The sequence below is a fragment of the Caloenas nicobarica genome, chromosome 1 (genome assembly GCF_036013445.1).
Source record: "Caloenas nicobarica isolate bCalNic1 chromosome 1, bCalNic1.hap1, whole genome shotgun sequence".
In the NCBI taxonomy this organism is placed as follows: Eukaryota; Metazoa; Chordata; class Aves; order Columbiformes; family Columbidae; genus Caloenas; species Caloenas nicobarica.
In genome coordinates, this window is record NC_088245.1 from 145,790,104 (window position 1) to 145,810,002 (window position 19,899).

General features: G+C 39.6%; 1 protein-coding gene across 3 annotated transcripts in view; it reads right to left on the reverse strand.

Annotated features, from left to right (window-relative positions):
- Positions 1-19,899, reverse strand: part of CBLB (Cbl proto-oncogene B) — a 138,840-nt gene that overhangs the window by 86,278 nt on the left and 32,663 nt on the right. The window contains exon 1 of one of the 3 annotated variants that reach the window (XM_065646425.1): positions 3,600-3,648. The exons of the other annotated variants lie outside the window; for them this stretch is intronic. The gene's annotated coding sequence lies outside the window, so the exon portion shown is untranslated. Of the gene's footprint in view, positions 1-3,599; positions 3,649-19,899 lie in introns of those variants that run through there. 3 annotated transcript variants of the gene reach the window in all.

The window sequence follows — 19,899 nt, forward strand, 5'->3', positions numbered from 1 at the left end:
CATTTAAGAACTCCTCATCCAATCCTTCACTCTTCATACAGGTTTCCTGGGATTAGTTCTCTCCATGTCTGAAAAAGCTTCAACTCGTGGTTAGGGGAGGGATGCGGCTTTCTGAAACTTCATGAGAACCAGCGTGTTTGTTCTGGGACACCCTCATGGAACAGATCCTCCTAGAAGCTGTGCTAAGGCACAGGGAGGGCAGGTGATTCAAGACAGCCAGCATGGCTTCACCAAAGGTGAGAGAGTAGTGGTTAATGGCACAATGTCTGGATGGACACCAGTGATGAGGGGTGTCCCTCAGGGGTCTGTACTGAGACCAGTACTGTTTAATATCTTAATCAATGACGTAGACATTGGGATCAAGTGCACCCTCAGCAAGTCTGCAGATCACACGAAGCTGAGTGGTGCAGCTGACACACCTGAAGGAAGGGATGCCATCCAGAGAGACCTGGACAAGCTCGAGAAGTGGGCCCATGTGAACCTCATAAGGTTCAACAAGGTCAAGTGCAAGGTCCTGCACCTGGGTGGGGGCAACCCCTGGTATCAATACAGGCTGGGGGATGAAGGGATTGAGAGCAGCCCTGCTGAGAAGGACTTGGGGTGCTGGTAGATGAAAGATTGGACGTGAGCTGGCAATGTGCGCTTGCAGCCCAGAAGGCCAATCGTGTCTTGGGCTCATCAAAAGGAGCGTGGCCAGCAGGTCGAGGGAGGTGATTCTGCCCCTCTGCTCTGCTCTGCTGAGACCCCACCTGGAGTCTTGTGTCCAGCTCTGGAGCCTTCAGTACAGGAAAGACAGGGACCTGTTGGAGAGGGGTCAGAGGAGGCCACAAAAATGATCAGAGGGCTGGAACAGCTCTGCTGTGAGGACAGGCTGAGAGAGTTGGGGTTGTTCAGTCTGGAGAACAAAAGGCTTGGGGGAGACCTTGTTAGAGGGGCCTGTTACCACAGGACAAGGGGTAATGGTTTTAAACTAAAAGAGGGGAGATTCAGGTTAGACATGACAAGTTCTTACAATGGTGGTGGTGAAACACTGTAACAGGTTGGCTAGAGAGGTAGTAGATGCTTCATCCCTGGAAGCATTCAGGGCCAGGCTGGACGGGGCTCTGAGCAACCTGATCTGGTTGAAGATGTCCCTGCTCATTGCAGGGGGGTTGAACTAGATGACCCTTCCAATTCAAACTATTCTATGATTCTATGGTTCTGCACTATTAATCACGCTCTGGAGACTGTGCAGCCTGGCAAAAATCTCATTAATATAGAAAAAAAAAAAGACTGATGTTGGCTATCCTTCATCATACAGGAGGAGGTGATCCTTTTATTACCAAATTAATACAAATCATAATACCAAGAATATACGCAATATATGGTGGGATTTACCCGCAACCCATGTCACAAAAACAGCATGCTCTTTCTATGTGGTAAATGGTATGGTAAATGTCACATTAGCACATTATATAAAAAATACATTTTGTTCTGTTCCTAACTTTATATGATCTCCCTAGCCTACCACATTCACCTCTGCCCTTCAGTATTTTCTTTGTATTACCTGCATTCATTTTAACATTTATTCGGTTGGCTTGAAATGTATTTCTCAGCTACGAGTAAGAGTGAGGTAAGTATCAGCTATCTCAATAACCAATTAACTATATTTTTCCTGTATGCATTTTGCTATCAGAGAATCGGGATATACATACGCACATATATATCAGAGGGAGTGTGTGTATACATGTATACACACAATTTAAATATCTATGTAATTGGCGGGTAGCTGAAGAGGCGGCAGATGATGACAGTAGGCCACTTCCTGTCCAACAGTGCAAAATAACCTCAAATGGACACGTGTTTGTGCAGACTCCAGAGCCCAAGCATTTTCTTTGAGTGTTGTCCCCAGCCCCACCCTTCCACGTTCTCAGTTTCATGTTCTCAGTTAAGACTTCTTAGGTGCATGACACAATACAATCAGACACCAGTGATATAATTACATACCTCGCGTCAGATTACACGTTTTGCCCCCTGAAGAATGAGAAGCCTTCCCTTGCACGAACCACAAGTCATTCTCGCACTCTGGGCTACCAAAGCACCTCAAAGAAAAGGCAGGACCACACATGGATTCCATCCCTGCCATCGCCTACAAACAGGGACACAGCCTGGGAGTGAGTGCTCCACCATGGGGAGAAAAACCAACTCCACCCAAGTCCTAAAGCAAGCACAAAGAGCCTTTGCTCCTTCTTTCGCAAAAAACTATTATTAGGTAAATAACTAAGGAGTTAATGAGCCTCAGCACTGCAATGTGTCACAACAGGGTGACTAAATTTCTGTTAAACAGGGTGTTAAAATGAACTGTTTGAACAGAGTTTTTGCTATATCCTATAGCAGATACATGACTAATATTTGCTTCTTTGATTTTAGGAAAAAGCAAAGAAGATACATTTTTTAACAAGTGTTCAACAGCCCTGGTCACGCTAGCTATAGGTATTAGCAAACAAAACAGGGCCAGGGCAGGAGGGCTCCCACCTGCAGGCCCTATGGTTCCCCTGCTCATGGTGCTTTGGTCAGACGCTGGCCCAGGAAACACTTTGTCCCAGATGGGTGACAGCTCCCATGAAGGACTGTCCCCAGCAGGCCCTATGGATCAGAGCTCCCTGGCTTGAGAAAAAGGCATGTTCTTCTAGACATGTCATACCACACCATTACCCCTGAGGATCACACAATGAGTGTTAGCACATTGCATTCATGAGCACAGAAATGGCCATCAGGTAGAGAATGGAAATTACATCTAGGGAGAATTAGTACCAAGGCATCTAACTCAGGAACATACTTAAGGCTCCTGGACCGCAGTGAACCTCACCAGATATCTATTGCCTGATCAATTAAAAAGGAAGCCTAAAGATATCTGAGCTAACCTACACAAAGAGTCAGTGGTAATTCAACCTAAGCTTCTGTGACGATTGTTTCTGGTTTAGAAAATATTTCAGTTGTGAACGCTAGCAACTGAAAGCAAGAAAAATATAGTAAGGGAAGAACAGACTGTGTATCTAAATAGAGGGCAAGAAACAATTCGGCAAATACCTTTTCTAATAAAAATATACCAGAAACTTTACAGTGTAACAACTTGAATATTCACTTTGAAAAGCACAAAGCCATTTCAACATCTGTTGAAAACACTTCATTATCTCAGAATATAACTATGACACAAATATACAGAACTATAAATACAATTACATCTGTAGTTTTTATCTAAAGTAATCATATGTTATGCATGAGAGTATCAAAACCAGAAGGAAAACATCAGGTTTTGATAAAGGTTGAGATATTCTAGTATTTATATGGCATTAAATTTCGCTCTAAATCAAGACAGACCAGTTCCTAGCCTAAAAAGGGAGAAATGTCAAACTCTGTGAAGTCCACTTGAATTTCCAGCACCATTGTTTTTAAAGGAAACGCGCTAATATGTAGACAAATGTAAAATCATCAGAGTTTGCAGGAAAGAATTTCTCCCTTGCCTATACTTAGAAAGTTGTATGTTTTGTTTACAGTTGAACCTAATATTAAAAAAAAATCAAAATCTTAAGGAACAATGCTATATACTCTAAGATTACCTGTAGAATGAGAGCAACCTTATGAAAAGTTGTTAGTTGTTTATTCTTCTGCTATTCAACACTTGTTGAGAGCACTCTGTAGAAAAATCCAGAAGATCCTATTTTATATTGTGGAGGGTTTTTTTACCTACTTTGTTTAACTGAACTCTCTCACATCACCAACGTCAGATTTTTGCTCAAATGAAACTAGGCCAAATCTGTCCTCTGAGAGTGACAAAACCAAAGAACTTCCCAAAAGTGAGAGTTATGTTTAATTTCCTTACTTGTGAACATCTTCTTCCAAATTTTCCCATTCTAAAATCAATAGCATACTACAAATACTGAAAAATTAGTCACCCCAGTGAATGCGTAGCAATTTCTATCCAGTTCAATAGGGTCAGAATTTGAGCTGGTAGGAAACACCAAACACTTTATGAAAAGAAAGCACCCAATTGCTAGACAGTTTTCTGCATGGAGAAACTTCACAAATCCACCAGAAAAATCCACCACAACTCCATATAATGATTCTTGCAGGCATGATCAGGGTGCTGGTGGTATTATTAAACTTTCAAAACAGAATGTTAAAATCTACCTGCAGCTTTCCATTTGCATGTGCCGCACCGGAAATCATTTAATGTAATTATGCCTCAAGGTGCAGCTTCATAATTCAGCTCCTCTTAAGCCTGAGCTGATGCTAAATGGGTCACTTCCCAATATCCTTCCTCCTCACAGGCCTCATTCTATATCCTTGCCATTGCTGAGAGTCCCCGTCCCCAGCGCTGTCCCTCCCACAGCCCAGCTGTCACACAGCTCGAGGAGGTGAAGCAGCAAAGGGAAGGGCAGGCACGGCAAGGATTAATTTCTCTGGCCAAACCATGACTTTTCTTCTTCTTCTCCTCCTCCTGCTCTCAACTTCCAACAGAAGAATTTCAGGAGAGGTCAGGGAATGAGGTAACAGCCCAACCACAGATCCCACCAGGAACAAAGGTCTGGGTTTTGGGGTGGTTGTTTGCGGTTTTTGGCTGGTTGGCTGTTTTTTGGAAGGGGAAGAAGCAGAGGGGCGGTGTTAGTTTGGGTTTTTGCTGTTGGATTGTGTGTTTGCTTTGTTTTGTTTTTTTCATTTTTTTCCCCAATATAAGAACACCAAATTGTTTTTCCCCTTTTAGACATTTTTCAGCTAAGATATGAACAAATTGCTTTCCCCTGCAATTTTACCACCAAGCTGCAAAACCTCTCAAAACAGAGGTATCCAACAGAAATTTTGACACATGCTTAGTTAGAGCCACTCTAGTCAGTGCTGGTTTATGTAAGCTCTTTCCATTTAAAGGCCTTTTACTTCTTCATACAAGAGATTTTCCTGTAAAATTCTATATTTGAGATGGTGTTTTCCTCTCTATTGAAAATCACTACTCTTCCCTTACAGAGGTTGTTGAAATGCAGGCAGTTGGTTTTGTCTTTTCTTTATTGGGGGGCAAAAAAATTTAGATGTATTCTCTTATAGCTAAGAAAAGTCAGATGTCTAGCACTTAATTGCTTGAATCCAGAGCATGCGAAACACTGCCAAGTCAAAGTTACAAGTAAAAATAGGAAGCAGAAACCACTTTGGACATATGTAAATAGCTACTTGAAGTAACGGAGAAGAAAGGTTCACCAGGGCTAATTGGCCAGTCTAAAGACATATGATGTATAGATCTGTATAGATGCTTCTCAGGCACCAAAAGCAGTATTGTTCTTTAAACATTTTTGGAGAGTTAGCAAGTCACAGAGAGCAAATCTCTTTCTGCTTATATTCTGATGAAAAAAAATCTTGGTTATTTTCCTGTCTTCCCACTGACTCTTGCACTAACAGTATAGTATTTACCTATAATTCACTTTTGTAAAGATCAGGTATAGTGGAAAACAGTAACTCTAGATCATTAAAACTGAAGCAAATAATACCTCGTTGTCTTTTCAGTTTTCATAAACATACAATGGAGTTCCACTACATATGTATTCTTGTGCATCTTAAGTTCAGTCATTTTCACTCTGAGTAAGGAAGGAGTTAGCACTTGTCTTTCTTACACAAATGACTGAGTAGTTACGCAGCAAACAGAAAAGTTGTAGAGTTCACCTCTGTTAAGCAGAGAATATGATGAGAATATTGGGGGTTTTAAGAATTGTTTTTACTTTTCATAAAGAGCAGAGAATGAAGACAAAGTGACTAAGAACACTAATCAAACTGAAAATCTTACAGTTACAAAAGTTTGGATGGGATGCAATTCTTCAACTAGGTATGAAGTTTAACAACTGAAAAAAAAAAAGCCACATAGAGCAAATGGAAAACTGCTTGGAAGCTTTATCTCACCACTGAAACAGAGGTACTGAAAATACATAGTCCCCACCCCAGTATCATTTCCCACTGTCTTCCCCTTCTGTCTGTAAGCAAAACCAAAAGATTCAACACTCCATCTCACCACAATCCCTTCGCTTACCATGAGCAAAAGTTTACAAGTCTGTCTCTGATTTCTTCATCCCTGAACAGGAATGAAATCATCAACATCAGGAGCAGAATCATTTTTCCAAAGTGGCACGAGGTTATCCTACACCACATGATACAGAAGGCAGTTTTACTCAGGTTTACTTTAATAAACAGACATGTTACCTCCAGAGCTGATAAACAATTCCAAATGCATTTTCAGTTTTCCATAGGAGATGGAATGCTTACAGAAATATATCTTTTGTAGGTTTGCAAAGTAGTAAAGTATTACTGTATGTGATCTAAAAGGATGTATCTCATTTGTCTGCTTAAAAAAAAAAAAAACAAAACACACCACACAAAAAACAAGACCCCACATAACACTATTTATAAATCGCACACAACAAATTAAGCAAATGGAAATCACATTATCTAGATAAAACCTATCAGCATGATGCAAGCTATGTTCCATGCTTATCTATACCATATTCACACTCAATAAATGAAAAGTCACACTATGAAGAGCTGGTTCTTTCTGTCTATCCTCTGTAGAATACAGAAATGTGGCCCTGACGGGGTCCTTATTTTATAAAAAAGGAAACCGAGCAACAGGCAGACAAAGCAAGTTTAACACGCTGATATGAAACTAGATGGAAGATGAAAACCTGGGTTCCAGATCTTTTCTCTACCCATTAGATACCATCAGCTTGGAAAGAAAGAGGCGTCTGCCCTGCTGTTTGAGCCAGACCACGCCACTGCTATTTGCACTGTAATTTAAGAAAAAGTGAAGTTCTGATACTTTTTGTGCAAGCTTTTCCACCCCTCCCAATCCATAACTTTGTATAAACTATTTTTACTGTGGCAGAAGCAAATGCTCATGCATTTGTCAAAGACTCTTCAGTAAATGAAATATTAATAACTGCTCTTGGTCTGATACTAACACAGCATATTGGTCATATAACTTAGATCCTTCTCCACCGATTTGCTTAAACAGCTTCAAGTTCTTCAGTAACAGCTGAGTCTGTTCTTGATAGCTTTACCTGTCATTTCAGAGAAAATTTTAACTTCTGATTTCACATATTTAAAACATGGTTCATATATATTCACTTTCTCATTCTACTTACAAAGCACAATCTGTTTGGCATCTACAAAATTTTCTTTAAATTTAACATTATTAAGCTAAAGCCTGAAATGGGCTGAGAGCCCAAGCATGGTTTTGTGGCTTGGCTTGAGTTCATACAGAAAGTAGCAATGAAATCAGAAGGCAGGAAAACCCACCTATCCAAGTCAGGACCATGATCAAAACAGCTCTGAAGCTTTTCTGCTCTACACACACACTTTCTCTATAGATGCTCCAAAAGCAAGGCCCGGACCCCATTCTGTCCTCCGCAACATGTACCACTGTCAAATTGAATGATGGAGATGACAGACCATAAGATATCCAAGCTGCTCTCTTCTGTCTCCTATAGTGGTGTAACTGAAAAATAACCACTAAAACAGGTCTATTGTATCAGTGTACAATCTCCTAAGAACGGGAGGTACTCACTATCTTTGCAAATACACTGCCAGATTATTTCTCATTCAATGATAATGACCACATACTATATACTAAAAAAAAAAAAAAAAAAAAAAAAAAAATCAAAAAATTTATAGCTTTGAAGGAGTGCTTTAAAATTTTCCTTCCACTCTGCTGAAGGGCAAGCTAGCAGAATCAGAGCCAGTTAACTAAAAAGCCACATAAATTACATGGTTATTTTTTGTGACCCTGCGGTGCAGCTTAGCAGTCACTAAGGAAGAGGAAAGAGAAAAGCAGTGAAAGTATTAATGAGTGACAAATTAAGGACTGTATTTTGCAATCAAGAAGCAGTTAACGATGGAATTAGTTTATAGACTCTTTGGGAATGAAGGCTCACTGACCAGCGTGAGGAAGGATTACACAATTTGACAAAATGGGCTAGGCAAAGAGATGAGGAGATAATAAATACTGAGAAAAGTTACACACACAAGATAAAACAGTTGATCAGTTTAATAACATCCTATTTGTTCAAACACTTTTGTAAGGAGATATTCTCTACTTCTGTGCCAATGTTTTGATTTTTTTTCAATAACATTTTCAATTATTTTATTATTTCTTTATAGACTCTGTACCATCTGGAGAGTAAAGTTTCCCTGAATCTTTTCTCTTTGTGCCTCTGTTGTGTTAACTGGTTATTACCTTTTCTAGAAGCTCAAATCACTGCCCTAAGTCCATTTCTTCATTGCAGCACAATGACCAAGAAGCCAGACTATAGTCAGAAATGCCCACAACTTCAATCACAACAGCAAAACCTCTCGTAACACAAGTAAACATCACGTAGTTTTGCTTTCAGAATACTGATTAATTAGCTGTATTGTGAAACAGTAAACAGCACATAATAAGAAATGGTGCACTATATACTCTGTAAGCAAATAAAATAATGTACAAAGCATATCAATTTTTAAAAATAGCCCTTTCGGAGTCTTGTGGATGACAGTTCGCTTGAAAAAACAATGGGAACATTTAGCGATATCCCAAGTTTAAGAGTGCCTATGAGAAGTTTTATAGCAATGAACTACCACAAAAGTTGCACTATGTTTGACAGGACTAAAACTTTACATTCACATACACTATTGCCTTTGCATTGTCTAAATATTATAGTAAACAAAATACAAAAAGTGACCCTCCAAATTAGACCACGGTTGCTTCACATCCAGAGCCCACAGTTCTCACCCAGAACTTGTGAGTTTCAGTGATTTGTGCCTAAACAATTTCCAAACATGGTTTTCTTTGTTTACTATTCATTAAGTACAAATACATATTTACAAATACTGATATTATTTGTCCCAATGAATGTTTAGAAATATTAAGACCTTATGAAATCTTAGAAATGTGCTGTCTCTACAAACACAGTTGTTCTTCCAAGGGAAGATTAAATGATTACAACTACTTTAAATTTTTTTTACCTTTTTTTTCTTAATCAAAACACTTCAAGTTGAAGATCTTTACTCCCATTTTAGCCAAATCAGATGAGAAATTGAATATGAAAGGCTGTAGAGAGCATATAACTCCACAGTCTACTCATCTCATTAAACCTGTGAAATAATTAATCCAAGTTAGGTTAATTAACTCACTTCTGTAACTCAAGTAAAGATACCAAAGGACTATTCCTACCACTTAGACAAACTGCTATAGCAATACCCTGCCAAATAGTATCAAACGCTGGAACTTTTTCTGCTGAGATGTAACATACATCAGCTCATGGTTCATGTACATGTCTGACTACAGTAGGAGGTTGGAGTGGCAAGAAGAGGCAGAAGAGAAAACCTTAAAAAGTCAAAACAGTCATGACTGGTTTACACTCTGTATTAGAAAGGCTTAATAATTTCTGATATCACTACTTAATAGCCATGATATCTTGACATGGTTGAGCTTGTTCCTTGTCTGCATTTGTTTTGGTACATTTTGGTTGTTGAAAATAAACTGTTTCATAAACCAACCACACCCCAAATATTTTAAAATCATACCACAGGCAGATAATTAATTTTTACCTAGAGCACTAAAGTTTTCACAAGCATTAGAAAGCTTCCTATATGTGTAAACACTTATTTTAAGATTTTTCTATATATTTAGCCAAAACTTGCCTGAGAAAATTAACGACTTCAATTAAGAAGGAAGCTTTTCAGGACAAGGGGACTCCTAAGAACACTTTTGCAAAGTTTGTGCTTGAAATAATAAGATTTTTTCCTTCAAAATGATAAATATTATACAAGCATGAGACTGAAGGAAGACATATTGAATATAAAATTGGATTTTAAACTGTACAACCATGTACATGGCTTCCTGAAGCAATATTCTGAGTGTCAGAAAATTCATCATCCAGTGTTTGACATATTTTTAAAAACTATGTATTTGCCAGTTTTGAGGCATTAAAGATGAATAAAGATGAATAAAAAATAGTCACAATACTATTATCACTCTTAAAATATTTTATTATGCATTAACAGTAATACTTTGTTTCAGTAAGTTTTTTCACATCATAGTTTTGAGTGTTTCTACCCCTCTTTAAAATAAGACAATAAAAACATCAGGATACTGGTGACAGTTCCTAGGAATTATAATCTATCCACAGAAAAACAAGGAAACTGTTACTTCAATACTTAGTAGTAAGTCAGTGAAAACTACCAGCATCCGAAGTATAAAATAATTATGTATTTGTTTGCATTGAAAACTACTGACTACATTTCATTAATGCATAAACATTCAAGAAATCCCTGGCAAACATTTATTAAAGTAATAAGGAAATATGAATTAAAGCAAAGATTTTCTGCTAGTTCACCATTTTCTGATAGCAGTTTCTATCAGTAATCATTTTATTCTTTTTGCAATTGTACACCTCAAATGCAACTTGCTGATGAACTCTAGGTTAGATGTTCAATTCACCACTAAAAGGAGCAGGAATTAGAATCACAAATACTTTTGCTAATGGCCTTCCCTCATTACACAGTAAATATATTACATAGTATATAACATAATTATCCATTAAATACGTTTCCTCAAAATGTTTTTGTGCTATTCATATACTTTTGCAGTGTAAGGAATGTCATGAAAAATCTGCCATGTTTACTGTAAAATCACATCATGTATTTAGCCTGGAGATATATATGAGCGTAAAGGAACTTTCCACTAAACAGAACACAGCCTGTATGCCTGTTGGATCTGAACTGAATCTCTTGTAAGGTAACCAGTACTGCAAGTTGGTCACAAAAATGTTAAAGCAGCAGCTTTTGCCACGACGTGGAAAGTCTGACAAATCCAAAAGTATTTCTGTAACAGGTTATTTCACAACACGTTAGGATCATTATGACATCTCTTGGGTACTTTACACAGTTACTTTAATAGATGTAATTTTCTTTCCCACAAATAACTTAAATAGCTTGCCTTCCAACCCCTTCAACTTCCCCCCACCCCCCCCGCCACCACCTTTCCTAATTATACATTTCAAAGCTCACAGTGCTAGTCAACCTGTCTGTTCCTGGAAGCCCCTCAGAAACATTACCCGCCAGTTTGGTCATGCATTAATTTGCTGCATGCAAAGAACTCTAAATATTTTTTTTTCTGATTACGTTCTTTCCCTGAAATTATCAAGTCCATTATTTATGGTCACAGTAGTAAGCATTTTCTCCCAGGAACAAATCCAAGGTCTGGGATTCTTTTTTGCTTCCTTCTGATATGTTTTGACATTTTCATACATTGGGATGGGGCTTAGTTTTCATTCTAAATTAGATATTTAGACGCAGAAAGATGTCAGCTTCATCTCAATTTGTCTACAATTAATTTTTTTGAGAAATGACAAAATATCCGAAGACTTTAATTGTGATTTTAAAACAAACAAACAATCAAACAAAAACACACACCACCGCTTATCAGTAATTCAAAACTTCGTCCTTATAATACACTAGTCAAGAATTTTAGCAAGACAGAGAAAGGAGAAAGCAAAGGCTGACTGAGAAGTAGGCCTAATCATTTGTTGATGATGATGATTACTACAACTTAGCCTGTTTCAGAATTAATCTGGTAGATGTGTGAAAGGCAGGTTATTTGTTTGGTTGGGTTGTTTGTTGTTTTTTTTTTTTCAACACACTCTATTCTTCGGGTTTTTTTAAACTATTCTGTCCAATTTATACTAGTTAAGTAGATAAATTTCCCTACTAATCCAAATGAAATCTTCTTTTCCCCTTTATTACCATTTTGAAGAATTACTGATTTGTTTACTTTCTCCTCTAAAACTAAAAACTCCTTTATTTTGTAGCCAGTAAGCAGATACAAAAGAGGAACACTGAAGATTTCTTTGCCTAGCAAATTAAAACCCTGATAATACAAAAATAGAACCTCCTACACAAACATACTTTAAATACTTTTCTTAGAAGATAGCCAGTAAGCTATTAAAGAACAGTCATGATACATGTGAGAAGCTTCACTTCTCTGAAACACTGAAAGCACCCTCTCTCTCTCTGCATGTACCACACTTGTTAGCAGCATCAGAAAAATTTTCCTTCTCCATAGTTAGGCACAATATTTTATAATGATTTGCCAGACTGATCCTCCCCTTTGATGTTAAAAAGATGGAACACTTCATGACAAAGTAATACCCGTAGAAATAATCTACAACAGTTGTCTGTGACTATATAAACATAGAGAAAAGTACTGAATGACCCTGAAAATATAACTGTTTAGGCAGCTTGAAATTTCCCTTCCAGAAGCAAAAATCAGCATTGGAAAAAAGCCAGTTGGAAAACAGAATTTCAAAGCACTGCCTGAAACAGGAGGGAGGTAAAGGAGGACGCTCACTCCTCAGCAGTCAGCAGCACCTAGAGTGGCAAAGACATCTGCCAGAGGCAATGCTGAAAGTGCCATTAGCACACAGACTACAGCAAAGACGGCTACTATAAAATCAACATTACATCCTCCCGTAGACCATCGGCAAAGGTAAAGATCCAGTCCTGTGCTCAGGCAACACAACCACAATTGAATTTCAGAACATGTTGTATGATTCCTTATGCTTCAGACGGAGGTAGTAAAGAAATGTACCCTTACAGCAGCTGGAGCACCTTCTGTTTCTTGTCCTTCCTTCTCTGGTATTTCTGTACTACCTCCAAAAAAAAAAAAAAAAAACACCCAGACAGACACTGATATTCAGGTTTTCTGCCATTTGGCCAAGCAGTTCATGAGACAAAGCTATTCTTTGGCCCACACATCAGAGCTCTAGAACCAATTCCACTATTTCAATTGCAAGGTGAACAGTAAATATGCTTCCAGAAGCACCTGCCCAGTTCTTTTTTAGGCTACAACAGTACTCATTAAGTTTAACAAGACTTTGAAAGAGGCTTTCTATGAGTTAAGGTCTTTTTTTCCCATTCTAACATGCCTACATCAGAACAAAAAACACTCATCCCCAATTAAAGCAGGCTCAAGAAGAGATACCTTTTCTCAACCGCTACTGAAATCACTAACCTAAAACAAAGACTAACAAAAACTGTTTCAACTGTGAGCCTATACAGGGTCTACCAAAGCAGATCAGACTGAGCAGAGATTCCTGCTCCGTCAGGACACAAAGAATTGCCTCTGAAAGTGGTTTAGCGTTCATAAAAGTGTTTGTTGCCACCGAACTCCCGATCAAACTGATGCTGATGTGGAATCCTAGGCATTTCTCAATCAAACAAAATCAATGGCCACTCACCTTTACTCTGTTACTCTTTCAGTTTTCCTAATAACAGCTATCCTCATGTAAATGCTCTAAATAAAAAATATAATTGTGATCCACTCAGACACTACTGTGCTGTTTTGCAGATGCCATAGTAGAAATCAATCGTTTAATATTCAGTAATGGATGAGGCCAATAGGTAGAAAAAGGTTTGCATAAGTAAAACAAAAAATACCAAAGGATTCTGGATTTATTACAAAATATCAGAGTTATGTATTGTCATTACACACTGTTTATATAACGCTGAATATGATGTAAATATAAGCTGTATCGAAATGCATATATATTATGCAGATCCCCAGAATAAAAGTAACTGTGTCCTTTCCTGAAAGAAGTGGGACATATTTCCAATCTTTTGTACCAAATTCACAAGGCCAACTAAACATGCAATCCTGTTTTTTTCTTAACATTCAAGTACTTGCTATCATAACTATAATGGTTCTAACACTTCATAAAATTCACATTATACTGTCACAGAGTCTATGAAGCAAAGAGTAGTAGCACTCTTTGCAAAGGTGTTTTTGTGGAAATGAACAAAAATTGGAACCTGGACTTGTGTAAAGCATTTGACACTGTTCCACATGACATCCTTCTGTCTAAATTGGAGATACATGGATTAGATGGATGGACCGCCCGGTGGATAAGGAATTGGCTGGATGGTTACACTCAAAGAGTTGCAGTCAATGGCTCTATGTCCAAGTGGAAACCAGTGACAAGTGGCATTCCTCGAGGTCGGTATTGGGACTGGCACTGTTTAACATCTTTGTTGGCGACACGGACAGTGGGGCTGACTGCACCCTCAGCAAGTGTGCTGATGGTGCCAAGCTGTGTAGTGTGGTCAACACACTGGAGGAAAGGGATGCCATCTAGAGGGACCCTGACAGGCTTAAGAGGTGGGCCTGTGTGAACCACATGAAGTTCAACAAGGCCAAGTGCAAGGTCCTGCACAGGGGTCACAGCAAGCCCAAGCACAAATACAGGCTGGGCGGAGAATGGACTGAGAGCAGCCCTGAGAAGGAGGACTGATGGATGTTGGTTGATGAGACTCATAGAATCATTTTGGTCAGAAGAGACCCTCAAGATCATCAAGTCCAACCATTAAACTATCTCAGGCACTAAACCATGTCCCTAAGAACCTCATCTATACCTCTTTTAAACATCTCCAGGGACGGTGACTCAACCACTGCCCTGGGCAGCCTGTTCCAATGCTTCACAACCTTTTCCATGAAGAAATTTTTCCTAATATCCAATCTAAACCTCCACTTTCACAACTTGAGGCCATTTCCTCTTGTCCTATCGCTTGCTACTTGGGAGAAGAGACCAACACCCTCCATGCTAAAACCTCCTTTCAGGTAGTTGCAGACAGCAATAAGGTCTCCCCTCAGCCTCCTTTTCTTCAGGCTAAACAGCCCCAGTTCCCTCAGCTGCTCCTCATCAGACTGGTGCTCCAAACCCTTCACCAGTTTCACTGCCCTTCTCTGAACTCTGTCCAGCACCTCAATGTCTTTCCTGTAGTGAGAGGCCCAAAACTGAACACAGGATTTGAGGTGGGGTCTCATCAGTGCCAAGTACAGGGGGACAATCACCTCCTTATTCCTGCTGGCCATACTATTCCTGATACAAGCCAGGATGCTGTTGGCCTTTTTGGCGACCTGGGCACACTGCTGGCTCATGTTCAGCTGCTGTTGACCAAAACCCCCAGATCCTTTTCTGCCATGCAGCTTTCCACTCACTCTTCCTTGCTCTTTCCTGTAGTGTTGCATGGAGTTGTTGTGACCCAAGTGCAGGACTCAGCACTTGGCCTTGTTGAATCTCATAGAATTGGCCCCAGACCATCAATCCAGCAGGTCCAGATCCCTCTGTATGGCCTTCCTACCCTCCAGCAGATCAACACTCCCACCCAGTTCAGTGTCATCTGCAAACTTACTAAGGGTGCACTCAATCCCCTTGTCCCAATCACTGATTAAGAAATTAAACAGAACTGGCCCCAATACTGAGCCCTAGGGAATACCACTCATGACCAGCCATCAACTGGATTTGACTCCATTAACCACAACTCTTTGGGCCCAGCCAACCAGCCAGTTCTTTACACAGCAAAGAGTATGCCCATCCAAGCCATGAGCTGCCAGCTTCTCCAGAAGAACGTTGTGGAAACAGTGTCAAAAGCTTTACTGAAGTCTACATAGACAACATCCACAGCCTCTCCCTCATCCACTAAGCTGGTCACCTTGTCATAGAAGGAGATTAGGTTGGTCGAGCAGGACCTGCCTTTCATAAACCCATGCTTACTTGGCCTTATCATGTGGTTGTCCTGTATGTGCCGTGTGATGGCACTCAGGATGATCTGTTCCATGACCTTCCCTGGCATTAAGGTCAGACTGACAGGCCTATAATTCCCTGGATCCTCCATCCAGCCACATGACTCAAAAAAGTGTGCCTGCAGCCCAGAAAGACAACCATATCCTGGGCTGCATCAAAAGCAGCATGACCAGCAGGTCAATGGAGGTGATTCTCTCCCTCTGCCCTGCTCTGGTGAGACCCTACTTGCAGTGCTGAGTTGAGCTCTGGAATCCCCAGCGTAAGATGAACATAGACCTGTTGGAGCAAAGCCAAAGAAGGGCCACGAAGATTATCACAGGGCTGGAGACAGGCTGAGAGAGTTGGAGTTCCTCAGCCAGGAGGGGGAGACCTTATAGCAGACTTCCAGTACCTATAGGGGGCATACAAGAAAGCTGGAGAGGGACCTTTTACAAGAGTATGTAGGGATAGGACAGGGCTAATGGCTTCAAACTGACAAAGTAGATTTAGATTAGGTATAAGGAAGAAATTCTTCACTGTGAGGGTGGTGAAGCACTGGAACAGGCTGCCCACAGAAGTTGTGCCCCATCCCTCTAAGTATTCAAGGCCAAGCTGGATGGGGCTTTGAGCAACCTGGTCAAGTGGAAGGTGTCCCCGCCCCTGGCAGGGGGGGTTGGAACTAGATGATCTTTAAGGTCCCTTCCAACTCAAATCATCCTATGATTCTATGAAACAATACAGCGAAGTATTCCATCTACATTACAGGTTATGCTATAATCAACAAAAAAGATAAACTATCACATTGAAAAATAATTTACTGCCATTGCCTTGAATCTCAACTGAATGTTTTGAGCTCAAGACCACTTCTTTACTTAAGATTGAGTCACAAGGTTGTGTAACTACTGATCTTGAAACCGTTGTCCTTCCACTCTGTAATTCTACAATTCTGTGGTCCTTTTTATTTTACAGACTTGATTGAACATAAATATAAATTAGGTAAGGAATCATGTGTCTCATTAATTATAGGCATATAATGCATGATTTGTAGTATCACGGTCTGACATTAACCTAAAAACAAACCTGATGCAATACCAAGAAGTTTATCCTTAATTTTACAAGGTATAAATATCTATTGGTATTTTAGGTGATCATGTAAAGATCCCAGGTCACCGTGATAAACAACTGGTGGAAGTCTCAAAATATATATATCTATTCATGTTAAAAATTTGAGAGCAGGGGAAGAGTATAGAAGAATACCAGGGCAAGAAAGAACATGTAGCAATTTTTAACCAATGTTTATGTATGGAAACTGAATTATATCAAAAAGCATCAGTTCACTTCGATTGTCATTTACTATTATAGACTTGACCCCATAGCTGAGTAATCTCAAATTAATAGCTCAGTTTTTATCAGTATGTGTCATGTGATGGGTGTCTCAATTTCCAAAAATTCTTACTTGCTTGAAACACTAGATTTAGCAAAGCACATCCTGAACTTTAGAAGCAAAACAGAAGCATCCCTTTTGAAAGTGAGTGACAGTATATATAAAGACTCAACTGGTTATTTGTGTGTCTGACGCCTAGAACAATATGCTAGTCAGGCAAGGACACAAAGATCTTGACTGGCTCATACTCAGGATACAGTCATACAGTTCCATTAACACTTGAAGACACAAACAAAACCAAATCAGCTTTACAGACACAAATAGCTGCTCCAGAAGTGAAAGGAGGAGCGAAAGGTTAAACCTTCACAGCTTATAAAGCTCTATACTGCAGCCGGCAAGGGTAAAAATTCACTTAGTCTTACAGAGGTGTTTTACTAATTTAAGCTTGAATAACTCTTGAAAAACAGAAACCTACAAAATTCCTTCCCTGCATACCCTGCCATACACTGCAGACCATTGACTTTTGTCTGGCAGGTCTGCTGGGGGAGAGGGAGTTTGGAACTGTGAAGGGGCTCCTGTTCAGCACGTACTCAGTAACAGCTCAATAAGGGGTTGCCCCTGTCAAGGCAAGATTTAATCAACGGTATTTGAAATGTAGTTCAGACTGCTGTGCTAGCAGAATTCATCCAAACATCTCACAGGGAGGAAGCAGACCATGACAAATATTTCTTTTTACTGGCACTATACATAGAGATGAACAGCTGTTAGAGTGGAGTACAAACCTGCCTACTATTTTCAGCAGAAGCAGGAGGACAGTCATTCTTTGAGCTGCATGACCTCTCTGACAGCAGAAGTTGTTGAACTGACTTGCTCTGTGCTGCTGTTTGGCATAACTTTGGAGTTTACATGGCAGGCTTTCCAGTTTCATGAAAGCTGGCCTTCTCTCTCGGCTGAAGGGTGTTAACTGTTATGGATTCTATAAACTGACTATATGCCTTTCATAGCCCAGAACATTGCTGGCGAACTGTTTGCCATCAGAGTATAATAAACAGGGAAAACACAGTAAACATGGATTTAAGGAAAAGATATGGAGAAGATACTGTGGAGGACATTGGGATGACAGGCAGCACCACCTTGGGGAGGCAGACACACGGCCTTCTCACAGCTGGGGGTGCTGAGCCCACCCTGCTGTGGCAGCGCTCTCACCCCACCGCCTCCTGCTCCAGAGGGAGCGGGGATGGCACTGAGAGACGCACCAAGAGATGCAGATGACTCCTCGCTGTTTTAATTTACCTTACGGTGTAAGGCAGGGGTGTCAAACTCATTTTCACCAGGGGCCACATCAGCCTCGCGGTTGCCTTCAAAGGGCCAAAGGTAATTTTAGGATGTATAGGAATAGTTACATTTATACAGTCCTAAAATTACATTTGGCCCTTTGGAGGCAACAGTGAGGCTGATACGGCCCCCTGTGAAAATGAGTTTGACACCCCTGGTTTAAAGACCTGGATTCCCTCACAGCCTGCTTACAAGACTGGTCTGCTTAATGTGGCCCGTGTGGAAAGCCCTTTCAGAAGACTGCTCTACAAACCATGACGGTGATTGCTCATATAGCTCAGACAACAAGCAAATTCAGTGAAGGAGCTACCAGTTCACAAAAGCAAAGTGTTCTAGGAGGTGCACTGGCAATAAAATCCTCTACTTACTGAACCACAAGAAATTTTCAAGAAAGACACAGCTGTATTAAAGGAACCACTAAAAGTTTCAAAAGTCATTCAGATGTGCCAATATACTGAAATCTCCAAGCTCAAAAAGCATGAAACTAGAACTGCAAGCTATTACTAAAGGAGTTATGTTTCATCACAGGGCCTTAAAAATTATATCACCCTACAGAACAGCTTACTTTTTTCCTTCTTGTCATAGTACTATGTTTTCTTTTTTCACTCTAAGTGCTACATCTATGGTATTCATACATGCATATATTTTTAAAGATTACAATATAAAAATGAATTCAATAGCAGCTATGATTACTCAAAATAATAGAGCTCTTCATTGTCAGAAGTTACACAATGTGATTCCAACCTTATATTTTATTGGAAATTAAACAAAATAAGCAGAACATTTATGTTTGAGATTGTAACTATCTTCAAATGCTAATGTTCTGTGGATTTTTTCATCTTTTTAAATGGAAAACTTAAACTAAGATGCATTATTCCTATAAAGACTCTAGAAAGACTTCACACATGTTGACTCCAAGCAACTTTTAAGGTGGTCTGGAAGCACTGTTTTCATTTTTACAACACCTGAAACCAAGTACCTAAAGAAGAACCTGATTTAAAATGATACATTCTCCTTTGGAAAAGACTTAGTTCTATTCACACATAAGATACTTGTCCAAAGAGAATTTTATCCATTTGCTTTACAATTCTAAATGTGGTAAAATAAACCTGACAGACAACTATACCTGTGCACACAAACAACCCCCACCAGGAGTAGTTAATGAAGTGTATCCATGTAGAGACCTTAACTAGAAGTATATCTGGCGATTGCCAAGCACAAAGAGCGAAAGTGCACACTTATATCATAGCAGTATCTCTAAATGTTGGTCAGAAATTAAGAACACCTTGTAACAAATAGAAAGAGACGAAGTCAGTAGAGGACTAAACCCCAAGGCACTACAACACATATTAAAAAGGATCATAAAATAAGACACAGTGGAAGAGCAGTATTTCAGAAATTTAAGTCCAGATGTGCTTGCCTAAATTTAAAGCCAGCTTTTCAATATTTCACTGATAAATACACATCTTACTAACAAACCTGCAAACGTAAACTGCATCACCAAGGCTATGATCTCCCTATTCGTAACCCAGTGAACTGCAACCACTTCTTATGTCAGCAGCCATAAAG